At 32.7% G+C, this 8091-nt stretch overlaps 1 protein-coding gene and 1 pseudogene across 1 annotated transcript in view; one reads left to right on the top strand and one right to left on the bottom strand.

Moving 5' to 3' along the window:
* Positions 1–8091, top strand: part of LOC134843568 (intraflagellar transport protein 88 homolog) — a 519299-nt gene that overhangs the window by 40660 nt on the left and 470548 nt on the right. The gene's annotated exons all lie outside the window — the stretch shown is intronic.
* The window catches only part of LOC134844712 (serine/threonine-protein kinase dyf-5-like), a 45737-nt pseudogene that overhangs the window by 12824 nt on the left and 24822 nt on the right, over positions 1–8091 (bottom strand).

The following is an 8091-nucleotide window of genomic DNA, read 5'->3' as shown; positions in this document are numbered from 1 at the left end:
CTCCTTTCAGTACAATTTCCGGACGGGTTTCGAAACGCCGCCTTTCGGCTGAGAGTCGAGCGCCATGCGTTTTCCTCTACTCGGACCCCAAGAAATTTTGTTCCACTTCAATTTTATAGTAACAAGTTAGGTACAAGTCTTAGAAATGATTGCAGCAAAATTAATGGGCACTTTTGGCTTTCATCAGTGTTCTCGTTTTTCAAGATCTTTAGACAATTCAACCTTTTAGCTCTTTCAATCTTTCTATAAAATCAAAGCTTTTGTCATAGATTTTAGACGTTTTTTTTAGTCTCCTGTAGACACGGAAAATGGAAATGTCGAAATTTTTAAGCCAATTTCATTATTTTAGAGTTTTCAGTGTTTCGTAATTTTTCCTTGTTTTTTAGCTTCATTTGGCTGAACGAAGTTTTTCATTCTTATTTCGGTCAAATTGATTTTTGCCTAAATAGAGGTGGCGGCCGCCGCACTTGACGAATTTTCCTTTCTTCGAGATTCAGTAATAAAACATGCATTTTTGAAGGAAATCGTTCACCGCAGCCAACAGTTAAGCTACGCTGCCAAAATCTTGTGCTTTCCTATATACCAGATAGTTTGGTCGCATATAATAGGTATATAACGTCATTTTACATGTAAACAAACCAATACCCCCAAACTTTAGAAGGTAAAACGTGCACCGACCAAAACTTAATTCCATTCCCGTTTCCACAACGTTCAGTGGGAATACTCAATAATATACCGAAGTTTTACATGAGGACTATTAGGTATAAAACTATACATGGTGACAATTAGGATTATTACATAGTGACCATTAGGTATAAAATTATACATGGTGACAATTAGGATTATTACATGGTGACCATTGCTGATCATTTAATACATGGTGACCATTATGATTTATACCTAATGGTCATCCATGTATGACAACCCCCCCCCCGATCCTAACGCACTATATGCATACTACTGCGCTGAGCTATTTGGGTGGGAGCGAAAAAGTGTGAAAAGTTAAAAAAAAAAGCTTTTACGCTTTAAATTAAATTCACTATTTACCGTCGCTGAAATTTTTGTTCCGACTCGGAATATTTATGCTTGGTTGGCTTTTTATTCAGTCAATTTTCACCGATCGAAACAATAGTTTTCAGCAAAAAATGTTTTTATACTCTAATGAAGATATTGACTTCCTGAGTTCAAATTCAAAAAGATTTTTTACCTCCGACTATTTTTTGTAAAGTTCTGGGGTTTGAAAATTGCCAAATCGGTCATTTTTTGGACAAAATTATGCGCGCTTTGAATAATTTCTTCATAATTCTGAGAGCGTAACGCGAATTATTTATGGGGTGAATTATCCCGTGCAAAATCATTACAAATTGAATTGAGGCTAGTTAATCGGTCGCATTAATTTTGTACGACTCAAATTTTCACACTTTGATATTGTTCAAAATTTACAGATTTTCAATATTGTTTCCTCAATAACTATTCAATATCAATTAAGGGACGGTCAGAACACTCGAGGCTTTGCCCTGATATACGAGTCTTCTTATTTACAGTTTGCTAAGGTCGAAGAGAAAGGGCGAACAAAAAAAAGTTAAATATTTAGTGTTTTTCGACTTTTTTAATCTATTTTTTGCAAAAATTTTGCACTGGCTATTTTCTTGTTGGTTTTGAAAATTTGAAAAGAAATATAAAAAATCTTTCTAGTGATTCTGCTGTCAGAAAATTGATTTTTAAAACTCTTTTTTGTTTACGTCGAAAGCTCCAATTTGGGTTTTTTCATTTTTCCATCTTCAATCAGGCAAAAAAAACTTATTTTTAAATGGTCAAAAGGACACTTTTATGCAGGTGATAATCATCATTACTAAGTATTAACTGCAACTGAAGCAACAGCAAAATATAGCATTGAGCATATCCGATTTTGAAAAAATGACCGGAAAGCTAATTTTCCAACGTATTTAAAGGAAAAAGTTTCAATTCAATTATAGTTAAACTTTCGAATTGAACATCTCTCTACACAAGCTTATCAGTACTGTAAGAGTAAATTAAAAACAAATCAAACTAGAAGCCAGCTAAAGCTGGAAATTCCTGATTGATAATTTTTGAATTTTTTTCAACTGATGCGTTAGGTAAAGGGAAAATTTCAGGATAACCTTCGAGAAAATCAAGAAGCTTAAAAAAACGGTCAAAGAGTCAAAAGTTTGATTTTTTGACAGACATAACTTTTTCTGTAAAAATTTTGGGTGTATTTGTTCTTACAGGCAAAAATCCTTCAACCCGTTTGCACATTGAAACCAAACCTCAGATTTGGGAGGGTAATTTTTGATAAAAGTCAACTATTTAAAAAAAGGTCAAAAATCGGTAATTCGACTTTTTCGAGTGCCAGAACTTTTTGTGCAAAAAAGTTTGGAGGTAACCGTTTAGGCAGGGGAACTTCTCACGACCCGTCCTTTCGATTGAAATTAAGTTTTCAGATTTGGGAGGGTAGCTTTCAAAAAAAGCCAAAAAGTTTCAAAAACGTTCAAAAAATCGCAAAACATTAATTTTTTTGAGGGCCATTACTATTTCTGAAAAAAAAAATTGGGCGCACTCGCTTGTGTAGGGGAGTTTCTCATAATACGTTCTATCTTTTGAAATTAAGACCCCAGATTTGGGTGGGTAGTTTTGGAGAAAAAGCGAAAAGTTTTAAAAAACGGTCAAAAAAACTTAAATATTGTTTTTTCTGAGGAACAGAACTTATCGTGTAAAAAATTGGACATAACAGCTTATGCATAGGGCTTCTAGTAAAAATTTTACCTATTGAAACTAAAATCTCAGATTTGAGAGGGTAGTTTTTGAGAAAAGGAAAAAATCCAAAAATTTGGGTCAAAAATTTCCCCACACAGTTTTTCGAAGACTATAGGAAGTGGGATAAGCTAAAAAAAAGGCTTGGGAATTATGCAGACTTAAAGGGTAGTGGGCGGACTTTCCATTGGTACTAATTTTATCGAAAATTGTTAGAGCAGTTCTCGAGAAAAACAAAAGTTTTTCAAAGCATCTCAAAAAAGTTTAAAAAGAAACCAATTCCAATGACACCAGAGGCCAGCTAAAGCTGGAAACACCTGTTTGATAACTTTTGAGTTCTCTTAAAAAATTAGTGAGTTTTTTTGAGTTCGATTTGACAGGATAACCTTCGAGAAAATCAAGAAGTTTCAAAAAACGGTCAAAAAATCGAAAATTCAACATTTCCGAGGGCCACAGTTTTTTGTGCAAAAAAAATGGGCGTCAACGCTTGTGCAGGGGGCTTCCTATAATTTTTTCTTTCCGTTGAGCCCAAAATTTTAGATTTGGATGGGTAGTTTTTGCAAAAAGTCAAAAAGTTTCAAAAGAAGGTACAAAAAACCAAAAATCGACTTTTCCGATGTCCTTAATTTTTCTTGCAAAAAATATGAGCGTAAACGCTTAGGCAGGGGAGCTTCTAACGACTCGTCTTTTCAGTTGAAATTAAAACGTTAGATTTGGGGGGATAGTTTTTGAGAAAATTCAAGTAGTTTCAAAAAACGGTAAAAAAATTGCGAAAATTTGACTTTTCTGAGGGCCATAAGTTTTTGTGTTAGAAAAAAATTGGGCGTAACCGCTTGAGCAGGGGAGCCTTTTACAACCCGTTCTACCTATTGAAACTAAAATTTCAGATTTGGGAGGGTAGTTTTCGAAAAAATTCAAAAAGTTTGAAAAAACGGTTTACAAAAATCGAAAAATTCGACTTTTCTGAAGGCAATAACTTTTAAGGTAAAATAAAATTTGGGCGTAGCTGCTCATGCAAGAGAGCTTCCCACAACTTTTTCTATCCATTGAGTCCCCACCCCCCAAATTTTTTCGAAGGCTGTACGAAGTGGGGTAAGCTAAGAAGATACTTAGAAGTTATGCAGACACATAAGCTAGTGGGCGAACATCCCATTGGTATTATTTTTTTGCAAATCGATAGAGTAGTTTTTGAGAAAAACTAAATTTTTCCAAAGTGTCTAAAAAAAATTTAAAAAATCCGATCCCAATGACAGTTTCAAATACCTGTTTTTATCAAAGAGGAATTTTTACTTTTAAAATTTAGAAAAAACCGTAATTTACACAAATTGCATTGTCGGATTTCTATATATTAATTGAATTTCAGTTTAACAAAAATAAAAAACTCACTGATCCGGGTTGACAGCCCTAGAAGAAACTTCTCTAGTTTAAACCTACATCAAAAATTTGCAAGATGTGTTGTCTATCTTACAACTTTGAAAGTAGTCAAAATCGAAAAGAGCCAAAACTACTTTGCAGGTGTTTTTATAACATATAAAATCCAATTTGAAAAAACTTTTTTATCCAATTTTTGTCAAGTATAACTTTTCTGTCTTTGGTTGCAATTTTCGCTTTTCAGTGGTAAAAACTTTCTTTTAAAATATGCTCGCGCTTGAATCAATCTTAAATTAATGACGTCATTATAGCGCGAAAGTGAAAAAGCTAAAATTAGATTTGCTTTAGACAAAAAGGCCTTGAAACTACTGGTTGGCCGATTAAGGTCAGTTTGCCATCAAAAATGTTTATAGATTTTTGAGATTGTTGGAAACCGTATTGCTAAAAATGTTAACCGAAAAATAAATGTCATTGTTTTCAGATAGTACTTATTCTTCATATTATCTGTTAAATTGCCGATAATTTACAGATATTGAAGCAGGTTTTTGTAGATCTTACAGGATACGAGAGTGCGGCACATTTTGGTCCGCCGACCCGGACAGGAGCAGTTCCTGTATGTGAGAGCTGACCCGGCTGATCTTGGAGCTCTCACCTCTTCTCGCTTTGTTGGGGGGCGAGGATGTTCTCGCTAGAATTTTTAGCGGGAAAAAACCAAGGACATAACGAATGAGCTTTCTGCTAAACGAAGAACAGTGTGTGAAAAAAGACGAAAACTGAAAGATTGAAACAAAGTTCACAAACTGTTCAGGCGCCATTTTAAAGTTGACTTTTCAAGGTTCTCATTTTGCGTATTTTATGACATTGAATTCTGCTTTTAAATACCGAAATTTTTGGCAATTCGTTAGTCTTTGTTGACTTGTAATTTCCGATATTTACGATTAATTTACGTATGAATTGAAATGTTGTCAATCGGCCAGCTACCCGAAACCGATCTACCTCAGTACCGAAACGAGGCAGAAATAACATATGTGTTAATATTATTATCTTTAGAGGTTCAAAGCCGTTTCATTGTCAGTTAAACAGCCATTCTATCGAAACACATCTTTTGGCCGGGTTGTAAGACAACTGAAAGAATTAAGACAACTATTTTTTTTGTTCATTCAGTCAGCAATTAACAACTAACTGTAAAACGTAAGCTTGTATCTTCTTCGATTAGCTTGTTTGACGAATTGTATTTTTCCCGTTTTGTAATTTGTGACAACAATGAAATTTGTTTCTGGTTAATAGAAAAATTTTAGAGGTTTTTTTCAGGGTGTTTTTTGAGAATTTCTTATCTCACAATTTTCGACAAAAAGTTGTAAGCTTCCTATGAAAAAATTATCAGACAGCGAGTTTGGATGAAATCAAGCAGGTTTTTGATTTGTCTTATTCTGTAAAATTGAAAGTTTTTAGTTGTCGAGACATGAAATCAAAACTCTTTAAAACCATTTAGAAACATGAAATTTGGCAAATTAATGAAAGCTTCTAGCAAGATTTTCCTTTTTCCATACAAAACATAGAAAAAATCTATATCTTGTCAAATTTTTGTTAAGTATTAATTAGATTTGCATCAGCCGAAACCTTTACTAATTTGAAAGATCTATAAACATTTTTTGAGAATTTTCAAAAATTAAATGTCAAAATTGTACTTATTTTACTTTTGGTTTTTTTCTCTAAATGTTTTGTAGCAAGATTTTTTTCCTGAAAACTTTTTTTTCTGAAAACAAATTTTTTATCAAACTGTAAGTTGCACTCATTCACTTTGAATGAAGTCAAAAATAACCAAAAACACGAAAAATACTTTTAGCTCAAAAGAACTGATTGGTTATTTTTAATAAAAACAAACTGTGATTAAACGTTTTTTGAAAAAAGAACTCTGATGCAAGAACCGTTTAAAGAAAAATTTGGTATTTTTTTATTATGGCATATGTGAGTTTAGATTCTGCTAGCCTTGAGGAGAGTTTTTTCGATAGCTCCCATCAGAAAGTAGTAAGATTTGATTTCGTTGCGCGAGAGTCTCAAATTTCGTTTCTTTTTCTTAATTTTCAATCATACAAATAAATCAGTATGTCAAACGTAAGTGAGGTTTTTATGTCTTTGTTAACTTGTTGCTGGATTCTTTCGTTTTGCACGAGTCGTTGATGCGAGATTTTGCAAATCATCTTGTAGAAGCTAACAGAAATTAAGTTCTCAATTACCATAAACAAAGCCAATCGAAGACCGGAAAAAAGTAATAAACTAAAAAAAAACACTGAATTTGTTTAAAACAATCTAAACTATCGAATTTCAAAGAAAAAATAGATGACCTTTAAGACCTTTGAACTTCTAGAACAATTTTTGATCGGCACATTTTTGATAACATGAACGCAACTAGAGAAAACTGGATCAATAGGTAAAATTTGTATTCAGCTGGAAATCTAAAAATTAAATTCCACTTTTGAAACTAGAACTCGTTCACGTTTTTTGTGCCAATTCCACGTTTGTATTTGGCGAGTGCTTTTTACCTCACTTTCAGCAGATGAATTTCAATTGAAATCAAAAAGTGCATTATACTTAAATGCATCAATATTTTAGGACTTTTCCTGAAAAATGAAAACAATCAGCAAAATCTAAATAAGAGACTTCACTACGTTCATTACTCTTAAACAGTGCAACTCATGCTGTTTTTTTATGAAGTTCCATATCGGATTTCATTTCCTTTTAAGTTTATCCCTCAGATATTGATCAGAGCTGGGACAGCCATGAATAATTTGAGCAGTGTTCTATAGGCAACCGAGTGTTAAATAATTGATTTTGTAAAGCGTGGATTATTGTTCCGACCCATGAAAATGGAAAGAGTTTTGTATCCGGGTGTGATTTAGTTTTTTTTTTCGTTTTTTTTTCTTTCCACGCAAAATTAGGTACCACAAAAATTATCGGACTGGGTTTAGTGATATATCATATTGAAACTCTGTCACTCGTGATTTGAACGACATTAAGAAATTTTCAAAAAATATATTGCCAGTGTAGAGAAAAACTGGTTTAAATTTTTTTATTTTTCGTCTGTTTCGAGCGAGTAAAGCGAGTAACGTTCATTATTTAGGCTTATACATATACAAACTTGGATGGCTTATATAGCGTTTCTCTGGCAAAAAAAAATCTTAGAAAAAATTTGAAATTTGTAGAGCAAAAAATTGAATTAAAAAATTTAAAAAATTTCTGAATTGCTTATGCCTAAATCACTAAATTTCTAAGCGTTTGTAAATAGCCCTATCATATATAACACGACGTAAAGAAAAGACACTAACTTGAAAAAAATTCTGAAAATGAGGTCGGAACATTCTGTGCTAGTTGCACAGCAACCGGCTATCCTTGTTTTGTTTGGAAAAAGTTTTCCAAGTATTATGTTGACAAAAAAAAACTTGGTTGCGGCATATAATTTTTTGGAGACTAATTAAATTTTCTTGCCTTAAATATGTATCTGACGAACGCTACTCGAGCTTTCTGAAAATTTCAGTGGTCAGAAAAAAAGTGAGAACTGAAACATGCTTGGAAGGACTTTTTTAATTTTGTTTTTTAATAGTTCAAAACCTCACTAGCTTAAAGTCAAGTTTTGGTTCAGCTGATACAGCCTTACAGAATTCATCTGAAAATAATAGAAACAAGTGCTATATTTTTTGTCAGGAACTGACACAATATTTTCAGCAGAAATTTTTTCGACTGAAAAAAAAACAAAAATTATTAGTTTGGTGGTAAAATTAAACCAAAATTTTACCACCAAAACAATCATTTTTGTTTTTTAGTCGAAAAAATATAGCAGAGCGAGCATCTTATGTAGCCCAACAAAAATCAAAAGGGTTATACTTTTCAAAGATTAGCGCAAAACACTTATAAGTTCTTAGGCAAAACAGTGGTTTTTTTAAGGAAAGA

The sequence above is a fragment of the Symsagittifera roscoffensis genome, chromosome 4 (genome assembly GCF_963678635.1).
Source record: "Symsagittifera roscoffensis chromosome 4, txSymRosc1.1, whole genome shotgun sequence".
Lineage (NCBI taxonomy): Eukaryota > Metazoa > Xenacoelomorpha > Acoela > Convolutidae > Symsagittifera > Symsagittifera roscoffensis.
Note: the sequence above shows the minus strand (reverse complement) of the source record. Positions and strands in the feature narration are given on the sequence as shown.